Source organism: Acomys russatus, chromosome X, assembly GCF_903995435.1.
Source record: "Acomys russatus chromosome X, mAcoRus1.1, whole genome shotgun sequence".
Taxonomy (NCBI): Eukaryota; Metazoa; Chordata; class Mammalia; order Rodentia; family Muridae; genus Acomys; species Acomys russatus.
In genome coordinates this window covers 104,283,369-104,299,071 of record NC_067169.1, presented here as the reverse complement: position 1 = coordinate 104,299,071, position 15,703 = coordinate 104,283,369, and the positions used below count along the sequence as shown (strand labels likewise).

Below are 15,703 nucleotides of genomic sequence, written 5' to 3'. Positions count from 1 at the left end.
AAAGGACACTGTCAACAGAACAACGGTAACATGCAGATTGGGAAAAGATTCCCACCAACTCTACATCTGACAAAGGGCTAATATACAAAATATATAAAGAGCTCAAGAAATTAAACACCAACAAACCAAATAACCCAGTTAAAAATGGGATACAGATCTAAACAGAATTCTCAAGAGAAGAATATCAAATGGCAGAGAAACACTTAAGGAAATGCTCACCTTCCTTAGTCATCATGGAAATGAAAATCAAAACAACTTTGAGAGTCCATCTTACACCTATCAGAATTGCTAGGATCAAAAACTCAAATGACAGTACATGATAGCGAGGATGTGGAGAAAGGGGAACACTCCTACATTGCTGGTAGGAGTGCAAACTTGTACAACCAGTTTGGAAATCAATCTGACACATTCTCAGAAAATTGAGAATAGTGGTATATCAATACCCAGATATACCACTCCCAGGCATATACCTGAAAAATGCTCCACCATACAACAAGGACATTTGTTCAACTATGTTAATAGCAGGTTTATCATAATAGCCAGAATCTAGAAACAACCTAGATGTCCCTGCACCAAAGAATGGATAAAGAAACTGTGGTACATTTACACAATGGACTACTACTCAGCTATTAAAAACAGAGAAATATTGAAATTTGCAGGCAAATGGATGGAACTAGAAATGATCATCCTGAGTGAAGTAATCCAGACTCAGAAAGACACATGCTGTATGTACTCAAATATTAGTTGATATTAGCCAAATAATACAGGATAACCACACTACAACACGCAGACCTAAAGAAACTAAATAACAAGGAAGACCCTAGGCAGAATGCTTAATTCTTGTTCAGAAGGACAAATGATATAGACACTGGAAGCAGTTGAAGAGAAGGAACAGGAAGGGAGCCTACCATAGAGGTCCTCTGAAAGACTCCACCCAGCAGGGGATCCAAGCATATGCTAAGACTCACAGGCAAACTTCAGAGTGGAGCACAGGGAGTCTTATGGAAGAGTTGCTGAACAGAGGGACCTGGAGCAGTCAGAACCTCTACAAGGAGACCATTGGAGCCAACAAATCTAGGCAGAGGAGAGACATGCTGCAGAGACTGATACACTAAGTGGACCTAGACATTTTGCTCAGATGCAGTAGACAGGCAGCACAGGCTCCTTGTGGGTTCCATAATGTGGGGAGTAGGGACTACTTCTGACATGGACTCTGGCTCCTACACGTTGATCACTTCCTCTGGTGGGGCTGCCTTGCCAGGCCACAGAGGAAGATGATTCAGGCAGTCCAGATGAGACTTGATAGGCAGAAGTCAGATGTTAAGGGAGTCCTTTCTGAGGGGAGGGAAGGACAGTGTATGAGGGAGGGAGAGTGGGATCAGGAAGCTACAAGGGAAGGGACTACAATTCAGATATAAAGTGAACAAATTAAAAATAAAAAAGAATATGTGCTTTTATTTCTAGTGTTATTGAAAGTATGAGATTTTGAGCTAAAGGTATAGAGGGAAATATATTTCTGTCATAATTCATTAGGTTTATAACTGTCACTGATGTGATCCACACTACTATTTCTCTTTGTTTGCTAGTATGCTCTAGTTACAGAAGCAAGCAAGATCATAAATATTTAGAGCATCTAAGTATCATGAAAAATACTGAAAAACTCACAACGAAACACCAAGTATGAATACAAGTAAGTAGGAACAGCAAACATTGGGTTTACATACCAAAGGATAATAGATATTTCAGCTGCTATCTTGGCTAACATTTTGAGCTATGAAGAGTTATATAATCATACAACTGACTTTATAACAGACACAATGAATGGCAGAGAGTAAATATTATGGCAGCCTGATTAGATATTTCATGTTATATAGTTAGCATAGGTTTGATTTTAGTATATGAGTAATAGGAGACTATGTTCATGTAAACAAAATCCAAAGGTATTTACAACCAAGAAAGCACCGTGTAGCTACTAAACTTGAAGGAATTAATTCTGAATGTTTTATTATACCTGCCTAGATGAATTGAGCAATCTCTTTCCAGATGTCTAAAAATTATGTTTTCAACAGCATGTTTTGGTAGTTTTTTTTTTAAGGCAAGACAAAGTTTTACTTTTAAATGATTACAAGCACAACAAATAACGTGTAACAAGTGTAGTCCTAGTATCTAGTGTTTGGGCTACTATACAGTAACAGCAACCTCAGCAGTACGTTCTTGTTCCTAAATTAAGCAGGATGAACTAAGTCAGGCTGGCTGTTGCTTCATGGAATTACAAATAGCTATTTACTACTTTTTCATAGATACCACCCCTGACTTCTAAGAAAATGGAAGGGAACAATTTAGTCGCTTTCTTTCTTCAAAGAATTGGTTTTTTTTCTACTAGACTAATAACAGAAAAGTCAACATTGGTACCTGTTACTTGCACTAACACATAGGAAAACAGGAGACATAAACTCCTTAAAAACATATAGGTAAGAAGATGAAACTTCAAGTACTTACTAAATCTGTACAAAAAGCTAGATTCAATATTCTCAAAAAGTGAAGGGACCTACAACAGCCTAGAGAAATAATTTAATGCCTTCCAAAGCAGGACTCGAGCTCTGTGGAGGTTTCCTGTCCTATGAGGACATCTCCCAAGCCAACCCACAGAGCAGGTGCTTCCACCTCCTATCCACTTATGCGGTAGTTCTCATGGATTTCTGGCCGGATGTCACACACAAAGGCCAAGAGGTTATCCAGGACTTCATCCCTGTTCTGCTGGAAGTAGTTCTGGAGGATGGCCATCTTCTCCTGGGTCTCCTACTCCACCTCACTGCTACAACTGCCATGGGACCCCAGCGCCTCAGCTTCCTTGGCCTTGAACTCCTTCTCCATCTGCAGGTGGTACTGTTCAATCTCAGCCTGGGCTTCTTCTTTGGCCTGCTTCAGCCTCTGGTTCTTTCACTAGCGGGCCTCGGACACCTTCTGGGATGCCTACTTCTCGGCCTGCAGGAGCTGCTGAATGCCTTGCAGCTGACTCTCTGTGGTTGCGACGACTCTTGGCCGGCCAAGGGAAGAGCCTCAGTCAACCTGGTAGTTCTATTGGAAAAAAAAAAAGAAGAAGAATTATTGTGGAAGGAATATATGTGATGAAAGAACTAGTTATGAGTAAATGAAATGTTATCCAAATTGGTGAGGTGGTACCAAATTGCAGGAGAGTCAAAATTGATGGCCTCGGGGTTCCTATCTAGCATTATCTTTACAAATGATAACAAATATGAATCCTTTGCAATATTACAGAAAGGAAAAAAAAGCAAACCTTGCTTAACATAATTACATATAGGAATCAAAGATCAATCATGTTTAAGTGTATCAATAATACAAAAACAACTTTAAAAGATAACCAAATGGTTAACTAAGTGACAGTGATTTTTCATAATGACTTTAAATAAAATTAAATAAGTTATACTGTAACAAACTGTGTATCTAAGGCCTAATATAGGTAATTGATGATAATATAATGAAAAACAAAACCACAGCATACAAATACTAATCAAATTATAGCTTATCTATCATTATTATTATTTGAAAACTAAATTTACCTACCAAAAGTAAACCAAAATAAAACAATAACATCAGAAATTAAAAAAAAAAAATCACCACAGGAGAGAGAAAATGGAGCTCTATGACAGAATATTTTTTAATGAAACAAGAGAGTTGAAGACCCTGTGTACTTATGGAATTAAGAAAATGCATAAAAATACAAAAAAATGTAGGTCCATATTGCTGGAGATCAATCCTGGTATACTATAGGTTTGGGATCCTGAGAATATATTATGTCAAATTGCAGGAGACTCACAGTTGATGAACATAAGGTTACTAATAAAGTGGCAATGGGATGTGGGGATTATTGTAGAATTTCCAAGGAGGCTGCATTAGAAGGATCATGGTATTAAGGACAGCATGGGGTACATAGCCAGTTTAAGGCATCTCATCACTCCAAAAGAATGCCCTGTGTCAAAAAAGAAAAGAAAGAAACAAACAAAAGCAAAAAAGTTAGGAAAGGAAAAGAATAGAAATGAAAAGAAGAGACTTTGGATTGTGGCATGTATAGCTCAGTCTAGCATGTGTGAGGCCAAGGGTTCAATGCCATCACTAACACTGTAAAATTTGAAAAGCTTACATTTACTGGAGAACTTAGCAAATATGACATTTTACTGGTGAAATTTCAACACAATTTGTCTTGATTATTGTCAGGCCATTCCAGAAAAATTAATAATTTATGATTTGAAAATGCAATTAACAAGCACTAATGGACATAAATTGAATTCTACAGGCAACCATTAGAGAATTCCAATTATTCTCATGCATATGTGGGACATTTACAAATATTGATTATACTAAAGAATATAGGAAGTCAAGTTTGCAGAGAATTGATATCTAAACCATAATTAAGTTAGATGTCACCAATGAAAAAGAAGAAAATTTAAATTCTTACCATTTGAAAATAAAAATTCAAACTCTAAATCAAGAAATATGTCCTAAAGTAACAATGGAAAATTTGAAGTGTGAATAACTAAACAATTAAACTTATTTATATGAAAAAGTTAGAGTCAGTTAAACTGCTATCTAGGAAAAAAGCATAAAATCTTAAAATTTTCATTTGAAAAATAACATTTCTATTAATTACTATGTAGAAGATCTAATATAAGAGATTTAGATAATGATGGCCAAAGAGATGACTCGTCTTTAAAGACTATTTTCTTCAGTTGTAGTGAACCTGAATTTAGTTCTCAGAACCCACAACCACTAATAACTCCAGTTCCAGGAGGATCTAATGCCCTCCTCTGACTTCTATGACCCCCAGACACACACTGTACATACATGCAGGGAAAACATGTACACACAATTTTTAAATTTTTTTTATTAATTTATTCTTGTTACATCTCAATGTTTATCCCATCCCTTGTATCCTCCCATTCTTCCCTCCCTCCCATTTTCCCCTTATTCCCCTCCCCTATGACTGTTCCTGAGGGGGATTACCTCCCCCTGTATATGCTCATAGGGTATCAAGTCTCTTCTTGGCTACCTGCTGTCCTTCCTCTGAGTGCCACCAGGTCTCCCCCTCCAGGAAATATGGTCAAATGTGAGGCACCATATTACGTGAGAAAGTCATATCCCACTCTCCACTCAACTGTGGAGAATATTCTGACCATTGGCTAGATCTGGGTAGCGGTTTAAAGTTTACCGCCTGTATTGTCCTTGGCTGGTGCCTTAGTTTGAGCGGGACCCCTGGGCCCTAATCTGCCTATCATAATGTTCTACATCTAGGTTTCTAGGACCCTCTGGATCCTTCTACTTTGCTATTCTCCCATGCTTCTCTCATTAAAGAAGAAATTTTACAAAGGAAAAATCAATCAAAATTTTAAAAAGAAAGAAATATAGCTTTCTTTGTGTCAATACATCAGTCAGTAAAGTGGTTTCTTTCAAATACTAAATTCAACAATGAGAAAAACAAAAGGGGCACGAGAAAAGAATACACACACATTAAAGGCTATTCTTTGGAAATATTAATAAAACAAGCATGCTTTGGGGGAATCTTAGTTAAAAAGACAAATCAGGAAAGTAATTCTAGAAATGAGAACAGTGACATTATTAGATATACAGCATTGATTAAAACGAGAATAAAATCCAAGATGGCTATACTTGATTTCAATCCCAGGACTCAGAACAGTAAGGCACAAGAATCCAAAGTTCAAGGCCTGGGCTACCATAGCAAGACCATGTTTAAAAACAATAGTATAATGATAATATTTTATGTCAAAATGAAAACCTAAGCTAATAGACAAACTCCTATTCACACATAAATTATGAAAACATATACAAACTCTATAGGCTTATGTTTCTAATAACTATGAATATATTTGATGCGTTGATTAATATTTCATAAAAAAATTCCTGGATATAAATGCATCTGCAAGTATTTTCTACCAAAATATAATTATTGGATTGTTCTCATGTTAAAACTTTCAGGAAATCAACATAGAAAATTTGCCCTAATCCAGTACATAAAATTATTATAGTATCACTATTGAAGCTAAAACTGTAAAAGGGGAAACCATAAACCATTCTCACTTATAATTTTTATTTTAAAAATATAATAAAAATTTATTTAGTTTTGGTTGTGAGCCTAGCCTTTAATGGCAGAGGAAAGATAGCAGGCTACCAAGAAGAGACTTGATACCCTATGAGCATATACAGGGGAAGGCGGTCCCCCTCAGTCACAGACATAGGGGAGAGGAGTAAGAGAAAAGCAGGAGGGAGGGAGGAATGGGAGGATACAAGGGATGGGATAACAATTGAGATATAATATGAATAAATTAATAAAATATTAAAAATAAAAAATTATTTAAGTAATTTATTCACATGACATCTCAGTTCTTATCCCCTCACTTGTATCTTCCTGTTCCCCCTCCCTCCCTCTTTCATCCTATTCCCCTCCCCTAGGTCTGTGACAGAAGGGGACCTTGTCCCCCACTATATCAGGTCTCATCCTGGTAGCCTGCTTACTCTTCCTCTGAGTGTCACTAGGTCTCCCCACCAAGGGAAAGTGGTCAAATAGGGGACACCAGAGTTCATTTCCAAGTCATTCTCTGCTCTCCACACAATTGTGGAGAATGTGGGAAATTGGCTAGATCTGGATATGGGTTTACTGCATGCATTGTCCTTGGTTGGTACAGTAGTTTGAGCCTATGCCCCTGGGTCCAGATCTGCCAGCCTTGATGGTCTTCTTGTGGGTTTCTAGGGCCCTCTGGATGCTTCTATTTCCCCGTTCTTCCTTACCTCTCTCACCTAGAGTCCCAATAGGATGTCCCAGTATCTATCCCAATCTCAGGCAAGGTGAAGACTCTCAGTGGACATCTCCATCGAGCTAGTGTCCAATTATAAGTGAGTATATTAAAAAATAATTAACTAACACAATTACATATAAAAGATAAAACATAATGCCCTATGTGAATTTATCTCAAGAAGTTAAGGTTTGGCCTTGAAAATGAGTAAATATGATTCATTATATTAACATATTAAATGAAAAAAGGAAATGGCTTCAAGTAGATGTTGAAAATGCATTTGGTCCATGTGATGATCAATGTTAATTGTCAGCTTGAAAGAGGTTGAATCACCTAGGATATAAGCCTCTGAGCAAGCCTGCAGAGGGCTCTTTCAGCTGCAGTAGTTGAAGGGGTAGACCTGCCAACTATTCCCTCTGCTGTGACCCTGGACTGTATAATGGAGAAAGGGTACAGCAGCATTTCTTTCACTGCTTCTTACTTCCTGGTTATGAATGACATATAACCAATTGCTTTGACTCCTTCCTTCCCTGTCTTCCCCACCATGATGGGTTTGGATAATGACACTGAATAAATTCTTGTTCCCTTGTGTTATTTTTGTTAGGATATTTTATCATAGCAATATGGAGAAAACTGAACAGAACTCAACAGCAAGCAATTTTTGATGTAGTCATTTATCAAATTATTTTCAGAAGAAAATACCCTACCATAGATTTAATATGTCTATCAATGTGCTAAAATATATTAATAGTTCAGGGGAAAACACTTTAAACTATTATCTTTTTGCCAAATGTAATGAAGTATACCTGTAGTTCTAGCACTTGAAAGAAGTAGAAAAACCACAAACTTGAAGACATCCTTGCCAAAATAAAGAGAACCTGTCATACAATGAAAAAAGTATTATATTTGATACTAAAATTAATACATTATCAGTTAGTATACAACTAGTGAACAACTTCTGCAACAATTTGGTATTTGCAAAAAGGCAAGTAAAAAAGTAAAAGTAAGAGAGTTCAAATTGAGGGCTGAAGATGTAGCTTTGTGCTTGCCTATAATTCGGAAAGGTCTGGGTTGATCCTGAGCACAGAAAAAGAAATGCAGAATGAAATAAAAATAGAAGGAAACTATAAGAACACTAAGAATACCCATGAGAAAATATGTATAAAGTGTGAAGATACAAAGCTTCAAATTTACAAAACTTCAAATAAATAGTTGGAGTGGGCAGCCCATGTTTGTAGGTAAGAAGTCTTCATATGCAGATATGAGTTCTTCCTATGCTAAAGCACATATCTTTAGAAATTATTTAGTATATCTGGAAGAAGCATTGTAGTTGTTTTAAGTTAAAACCAGTCGAGCAGCTACCTTTTGAAAGGCTCACGTGTCAATTTGCCTATGTTTGCCAGGTGGAAAAGTTTTTGTAGGAAAGAAATTTATCATTTAACAATGCTGACAACTAGCTGTGATGAACAGAAACAGATCACCACTACTACAGTGTATCAGAGTAAACACACATTTTGGTTAAACTCTTATCCTCCAATATTGTACAGGTCCCTTTTCTCTGACCTTTTAGTTCTTAGTGATATCCTTAGATTTAATGCCCTATCCAGGATATATACTGGCTTTGAAATTCCTTAATAAATGTATTATTTTTAATAATTATAAAAGAAGCACATGTTGATCATTTCCTTAGACCTCATTTTTATTGATAATCCCCATGTCCAGATAAAATTAATAAAATATGTGTTTTCCCTTGTTAATCAGCTCTCGTACTAAGTAGGAAATTGGATTTTTCTCAGATATACTTCAAATTTAATTCTAAAGTATGATTTTATATGAAATAAAGTGCAGAGAACTTCAGACAAAATGTTAAGAGACTTTTTTTTCTGATATAAAGGTAAAAAGGTTTTGCAGTTCTGGCGATCAAATCCTATCAATACCAGCCAACTGATCCTCCACTGAGATATATTCTTAGTGCTAAGAACTTATTTAACACAGCAAAATACACTCTGTATACAATGACATTTAACAATGCAGCTATAGTCAATATACAAACTTATGCTTATCTAAAGACACAATAACTATAAACCACAATAAGAAAGGAGGCACTTGCAAGGCATTTAACTAGAACAGCATTAGTGTTGAGAATATACAACGAATACCCACAATTTAAATATTCGATGACAATACAATAAACATTAACATAAGATTGGAATGGGGTTTAACAAACTCAAAATCTAAATTCCCCAAATTACATAAAATTATGCATGTGCTGTAGATGGATAAAACTACTGGAGGACTATAAGCCATAACTACAATGACATGCTCTTTTAAACACCAAGCCTTAAATATCCAAAGACATCAAGTTCTGAAGAGCATGTGAATGCAAATTGACAGAAATGCCTTGGAAAACAAATGTTGTCATTTGAAGTCAAACATTCTTCTTTCTTTCAGGTACTCATTCTTCTTAGAACCCGCCGAAGTTTGCTATGTTCTCTCTCTGCTCTGCTCTTGCATCTCTCACTGTGCTTTATATATTTTGTGTCCCCTTCACTTCTCCTCTCACTAGTAGACAACCCTGGCCATATCAAGTCTGTTGGTTGCATTCACTCTACTTTTTTTTTCCCTCGGCTCTGGAATATTCCAGATGCATCTCTATCATTCATTATAGTTTATTCAGATTACATCCTGAATGTTATCACTCACTTCTCTCTTCCTGGTCTCACCCTCTTTCCCTCTTTCACCCTGTTCCAGTCCCCTAGACCTCTGACAGGAGACCTCTTCCCCAAAATATGGCAACAGCATATCAGATCTCATCTGGATGGCATGCTTCCCCTTCCTCTATGTGTAGCAAAGGCCTCCCCACAAAGGGGGAAGTGATTGAATAGGGGACACCAGAGTTCATGTCAGAGGCAGTCCCTACTCTCCCCACAACCATGAAGAATGAGCTGTCCATTAGAAATACCTAGACAGGAGGCCTAGGTTTACTGCATGTGTTGTTCTTGATGGTGCAACAGTTTGTGTAGGCCAACCTAGGTACAGATCCATCTGCCTTCATGGTCTCCTTGTGGGATCCTGAAACCTCTGGGTCATTCCATCCTCCCATTTTTCCATACCACTCTCAGCGCTCCACCCAGAGACCAGCAGCTAGTCCTGATATCTTCCCAGATTACCTGCTGTGAGGAGTCACTCAGAGGATATTTATGGTGGGCTATTATCCACTTATAAATGAGTATATACCATGCATGTCATTTTGGGTCTGAGTTACCTCAATCAGGATGATCATTTCTAGTTCCATCCATTTGCCTGAAAATGTAAAGATTACCTTGTTTTTAGGAGCTGAGTAGTATCTCATTGTGTAGATATACCACAGTTTCTTTATCCATTTTTTGGTTGAGGGACATCTAGATTGTCTCCAGATTCTGGCTACTGCAAATAAAGCTGCTATGAACATGGTTGAGCAGATGTCGTTGTTTTCTGGTAGAACATCTTTTGGGTATATGCCCAGAAGTGGTATGGCTGGGTCATGAGGTAGCAGCATTCCCAATTTTTTTTAGGAAGTGCCAGATTGATTTCCAAAGTGGTTGTACAAGTTTGCACTACCACCAGCAATGGAGGAGTTTTGCCCTTTCTCTACATCCTCACCAGTATGTGCTGTCACTTGAATTTTTGATCTTAGCAATTTTGACTGGTATAAAATGGAATCTCAGAACTGTTTTGATTTGCATTTCTCTGATGACTAAGGACGGTGAAGATTTCTTTAAGTGTTTCTTAGACATTCAACATTCTTCTGTTGAGAATTCTGTTTAGTTCTGTACCCCATTTTTAATTGGGTTATTTGGTTTGTTGGTGTTTAATTTCTTGAGTTTTTTTAAATATATATTTTGGATATTGGCCCTTTGTCAGATATAGGGTTGGTGAAAATATTTTCCCAGACTGTAGGCTTTTGTTTTGTTCTATTAGCACTGTCCTTTGCCTTGCAAAAGCTTTTTAGCTTCATGAGCTTCCATTTATTAATTGTTGATCTTACAAACTGAGTTACTGGTGTTCTGTTCAGGAAGTGGTCTCCTATGTCAATGAGTTCAAAGCTCTTCCCCAGTTTTTCTTCGAACAGATTTAGTGTGTTTGGTTTTAAGTTGAGGTCTTTAATATACTTGGACTTTAGTTTTGTGTATGGTGATAAATATGGATCCATTTGTATTTTCTACATGTAGACATCCAGTTAGACTGGACCCATTTGTTGAAGATGCTATCATATTTCCATTGTATGGTTTTTGGCTTCTTTCTCAAAATTAAACCATTTATCTTTATGCAGGGTTATTTCTGGGTTTTCCACTGATCCACCAGCCTATTTCTATGCCAGTACCGTGCTGTTTTTTATTACTGTTGCTCTATAGTACAGCTTGAGATCATGGATGGAGTTTCCTCCAGAAGATCTTTTATTGTACAAGATTACTTTAGCTCTTTGGTGTTTTTTGTTTTTTTTTTATATGAAGTTGAGAATTGATCTTCCAAGGTTGGTAAAGAACTGTGAAGGAGAGATAAACAAGGTTTTTGTTCATATCCCAAGTGTGGGATGAAGAACAGACTTGTGAGACATCAGGTGATGTTTATCCCTTTAGAAGTCAAACCACTGTGTGGGGGAGCTTGGCTGTTACCAGCTGAAAAACATCCTTGAACAAATTCTGAGAGGAGATATAAATGTTAGTCAAAAACAGGAGGCATGGTCTTTGGAGACTTGAGATTGAGTGGCTGTTCATCGCTGGCTTTCCAGACGCTCCAGAAGAAAGCCACTTCAGTGAAGGCTCCAGGGCTCTGGGATTCAGCGGCTGCTGCTCTGGTCTCAAGCTGAGGTTTGGGTTCCAGTTGCTCCAGGTTCCAGCAGAAGAAATCCTGCTGACAGGGCCAGGAGAGTCATTCCTGGCAACTGATACCCAGAAGGTTTCATTTTTGTATTCTTTAATCTTCTTTTCCTCAGGTTTATGCTAGTCGGATTATAAAGGAGATATGCTTGTTTGACAAGTTCATAATAAAATATAATTATTAAGAAAATTGAGTGTACAGAATTGTGTAGGAATATTGATGGAATTTGCATTGAATCTGTAGATTGTTTTTGGTAAGATATCCATTTTTACTATGTTCATGCTCTAGATCCATAAGATTGGGAGACCTTTTCACCTTCTTATATCTTCTTCAATTTCTTTCTTCAGAGACTGGGGTTTTTTCATACATGTCTTTCACTTGCTTGGTTAGAATTAAACCAAGATTCTCTATAATATTTGTGGCTATTGTGAAGGTTATCACTTTACTAATTTCTTTCTCAGCCCTTTTGTCATTTGTATACAGAAGGGCTACTGATTTTTGGGAATTAATTTTGTATCTTGCCCCTTTGTAGTAGGTGTTTGTCAGCTATAGGAGTTTTCTGGTGGAATTTGAGGGGTCACTAATTTATACTAATATCATCTGTGAGTAGCAATGCTTTGCCTTCTTACCTTCCGATTTGGACCCCCTTGATCTCCTTTTGTTTTCTTATTGTTCTAGTTAGAACTCCAAGTACTATATTGAAGAGATATGGAGAGAGTGAGCAGCCTTGTCTAGTCTCTGATTTAAGCAGAATTTCATGAGTTTTTCTTCATTTATTTTGATGTTGGGTTTCAGCTTGCTGTATATAGCCTTTATTATGGTTATGTAAGTGCCTTGTATTCCCTAATCTCTCCAAGTCTTTAAACATGAACGGGAGTTGGATTTTGTCAAATGTGTTTTTGGTATCTAAGTAGATGATTATATCATTTTTTTCTTTCAGTTTATATGGTGGATTACATTGATTTCTATATATCGAACCACCCCTGCATGCCTGGGATGAAGCCTACTTTTCCATGGTGAATGATGTCTTTGATGTGTTCTTGGAATTTGTATTTTATGGAGTATTTTTGCATCAATGTTCCTAAGAGAAATTGGTCTGAAATTCTCTTTTTCTGGGTCTTTGTGAAGTTTAGGTATCAGGGTGACTGTGGCCTCAGAATGAGTTTGGTAATGCTCCTTCCATTTCTATTTTGTGGAATATGTTGAAGAATGTTGGTGTTAGGTCTATGTTGAAGGTCTGGTAGAATTCTGTGCTGAAACCATATGGCTCTGGGTGTTTTGTTTTGTTTTGGTTGGGAGACTTTTAAAAATATTTTATTAATTTATTCATATTACATCTCAATTGTTATCCCATTCCTTGTGTCCTCCCATTCCTCCCTCCTTCCCGCTTTTCCCCTACTCCCCTCCCCTATGACTGTGACTGAGGGGGACCTCCTCCCCCTGTATATGCTCATAGGGTATCAATTGACTGCTTCTGTTTCCACAAGAGATATAGGATTATTTAATTTGTTTACTTGATCTTGATTCAACAACTGTAAGTGGAATCTATCAAGAAAACTGCCCATTTCATTTATATTTTCAAATTTTGTAACCTATAGACTATTGAAGTAAGCCCTAATGATTCTTTGAATTTCATCAGTGTCTGTTGTTATGTCTCCTTTTTCATTTCTGATTTTGTTGATTTGGATAGTGTCTCTCTGCCTTTTAGTTAGTTTGGCTGAGGGTTTGTCTATCTTGTTGATTTTCTTAAAAAACCAGCTCTTGCTTTCATTGATTCTTTGAATTCTTATCTTTGTTTCTAATTTATTGATTTAGCAGTGAGTTTGATTATTACCAGCTGTCTACTCCTTTTGTGCATGTCTCCTTCTTTTTCCTCTAGGGCTTTCAGGTATGCTATTAAATTGCTTGTATGAGATTTTTTCAATCTCTTTATGAAGGCAATTAGGAGTATGAACTTTCCTCTTAGCACTGCTTTCATTTTGTCCCACAAGCTTGGTATGTTGTATCTTCACTTTAAATTGAATTTTAGGAATTCTCTAATTTCTTTCTTTAATTTTTCCCTGACTCAGTTGTCATTGAGTAGAGTCCAGTTTCCATGTGTTTGTAGGGATTTTATTATTTCTGTTGTTGTTGAGGTCCAACTTTAGTTCATGGTGGTCTGTTGGGATACAAGGTATTATTTCAATCTTCTTGTATCTGTTGATGCTTGTTTTGTGACCTACAGTATGGTCAATTTTGGAGAAGATTCTGTGAGTGCTGAGAAGAAAGTATAATCTTTTGTGTTTGGGTGAAAATTCTGTAGAAATCTGTTAGGTCCATTTGATTCATGAAATCTGTTAGTGTCATTATTTCATCTGTTGGTGCCATTCTTTCTTGGTTACTTTTCTGTTTCCTTGATCAATCTTCTGGTGAAAGGGGGGTGTTGAAGTCTCCCACTATTAATGTGTAGTGATCAATGTGTGGTTTCAATATGAATGTATCTTCTTGTATACTTTATGGATTTTATCTATTTCCTCCATTATCATCTTCATAAGGAAGATGTGTTTCTTGATTTTTGGCTAGACACTGGAGACTGTAAGTAGGTCTGAAAGGACCCAGGGACTTTTCTGTGAATTAGGCGAGTGATTCGAGGTTTGATCCTTCTGTGTTCCACAATGTGTGCTTCCGTCTCCTCTGGAAAACACCCGCACTGGTGCTTTAGAGCTCTCAGTTTGGTCCTTGGTTGCTGTGTAGTCACTGTTGTCCTGCTCATCAGACACAATGTGTGATTGGCGTGGCCATCTTGGATCCTCCTCCCAATAGATTTTTAGAAAGAACCTATGATGTGTATATGTGAAATTCTCAAATAATAAATTTTTACATAATAAAAACATATCTCAAATTTTAATGTAATATTTTATAGCAGAAAATTGATGCTCAATATACATGGTGCCTATAAAATATATTAACCAAGGAGAAAAATTCTTAAAATACTGGGTACTGAAGTATTAAATTTATAAAGTTGAGCTGTTAGTGTGGTGCAGGCAGTTATTCTGAAGTTCTTTGAGGCACTTTTGCAGCTGGTAGGAAATCCCTGGAAACCCATGAGTCCTTGGCTTGTGTCATTGAAGTTTCTGAGACCCTGAGGTTTGAGAGAGGCCCCAGTGGTGATGGAGTATGAATACAACCCCTTCTTAGGATGATATCTCACTGTGCTGTTTTCCTAGTTTCTAAAAGGTTTGAATACCGCAGAAGGGAACACCTTGGTCTCACTGGCTTACAAAAATTTTTTGGGAAGGTTCAAGAGATGTTTTCCCACAAGAACACTCAAGAATTGTAAGGGAGCAGCATCTAGATACTCTTTCGAAAGAGACTACCCCTAGTGCACCCTGCTATAATGTCACCAAGCCTAGTCACTTTTATAGGAAAGCTACCATCAAGATAGAGAGATGTATTAGGGTTACTATCACAGTGATGCTGAGGGTAAAATGCTAGGTTTGGTAGACTGGCTCCAGAGCACTGATCAGGACACAGTGCAAGAACAAGCATGGTGCCATTTCCAAGGAGCATTATATGCAAACAACCTGGAGACAAGAAGTCCTAAATTTCACATCGACAGAGCAAATTTTAACAATAAGAAAGTCTACTTAAATTTGCATTATTCAGATTTCCAAACTGTAGCATAATGACCCAAATTTAGTTTTTTTTTTCAAAATAATCTCATTCCTTTTGTGTTGATATAGAATTTTTTTGTACCTAGTAATATTTTGGTTGTATGCTTGAAAGTTACTGTGTAACAGATGTAATATGGAATACCATTGTGTACAATTCTACCAAGGAAAACAAATTAGAATCTTAAAAAAATTAGAAAGTGGAGGGACTAAATAATTTAGACATAAGTATACATATAATAAAACATATAATAAAACTACATTTCGAAATGCTAATGGGATGATAATCATATAATTTAAACAGTGAAAATTCCATGTTCACTTCTGAAAACACCAGTGAGAAACTCTACTGTCTTGGTAAGGGTT

At 36.9% G+C, this 15,703-nt stretch overlaps 2 pseudogenes; one reads left to right on the top strand and one right to left on the bottom strand.

Moving 5' to 3' along the window:
• Nucleotides 1–2,556: 2,556 nt before the first annotated feature.
• Nucleotides 2,557–9,930, bottom strand: LOC127185446 (V-type proton ATPase subunit G 1-like; annotated as a pseudogene).
• A 1,617-nt stretch (nt 9,931–11,547) lies between these two features.
• Nucleotides 11,548–15,352, top strand: LOC127185445 (acylphosphatase-1-like; annotated as a pseudogene).
• Nucleotides 15,353–15,703: the final 351 nt, after the last annotated feature.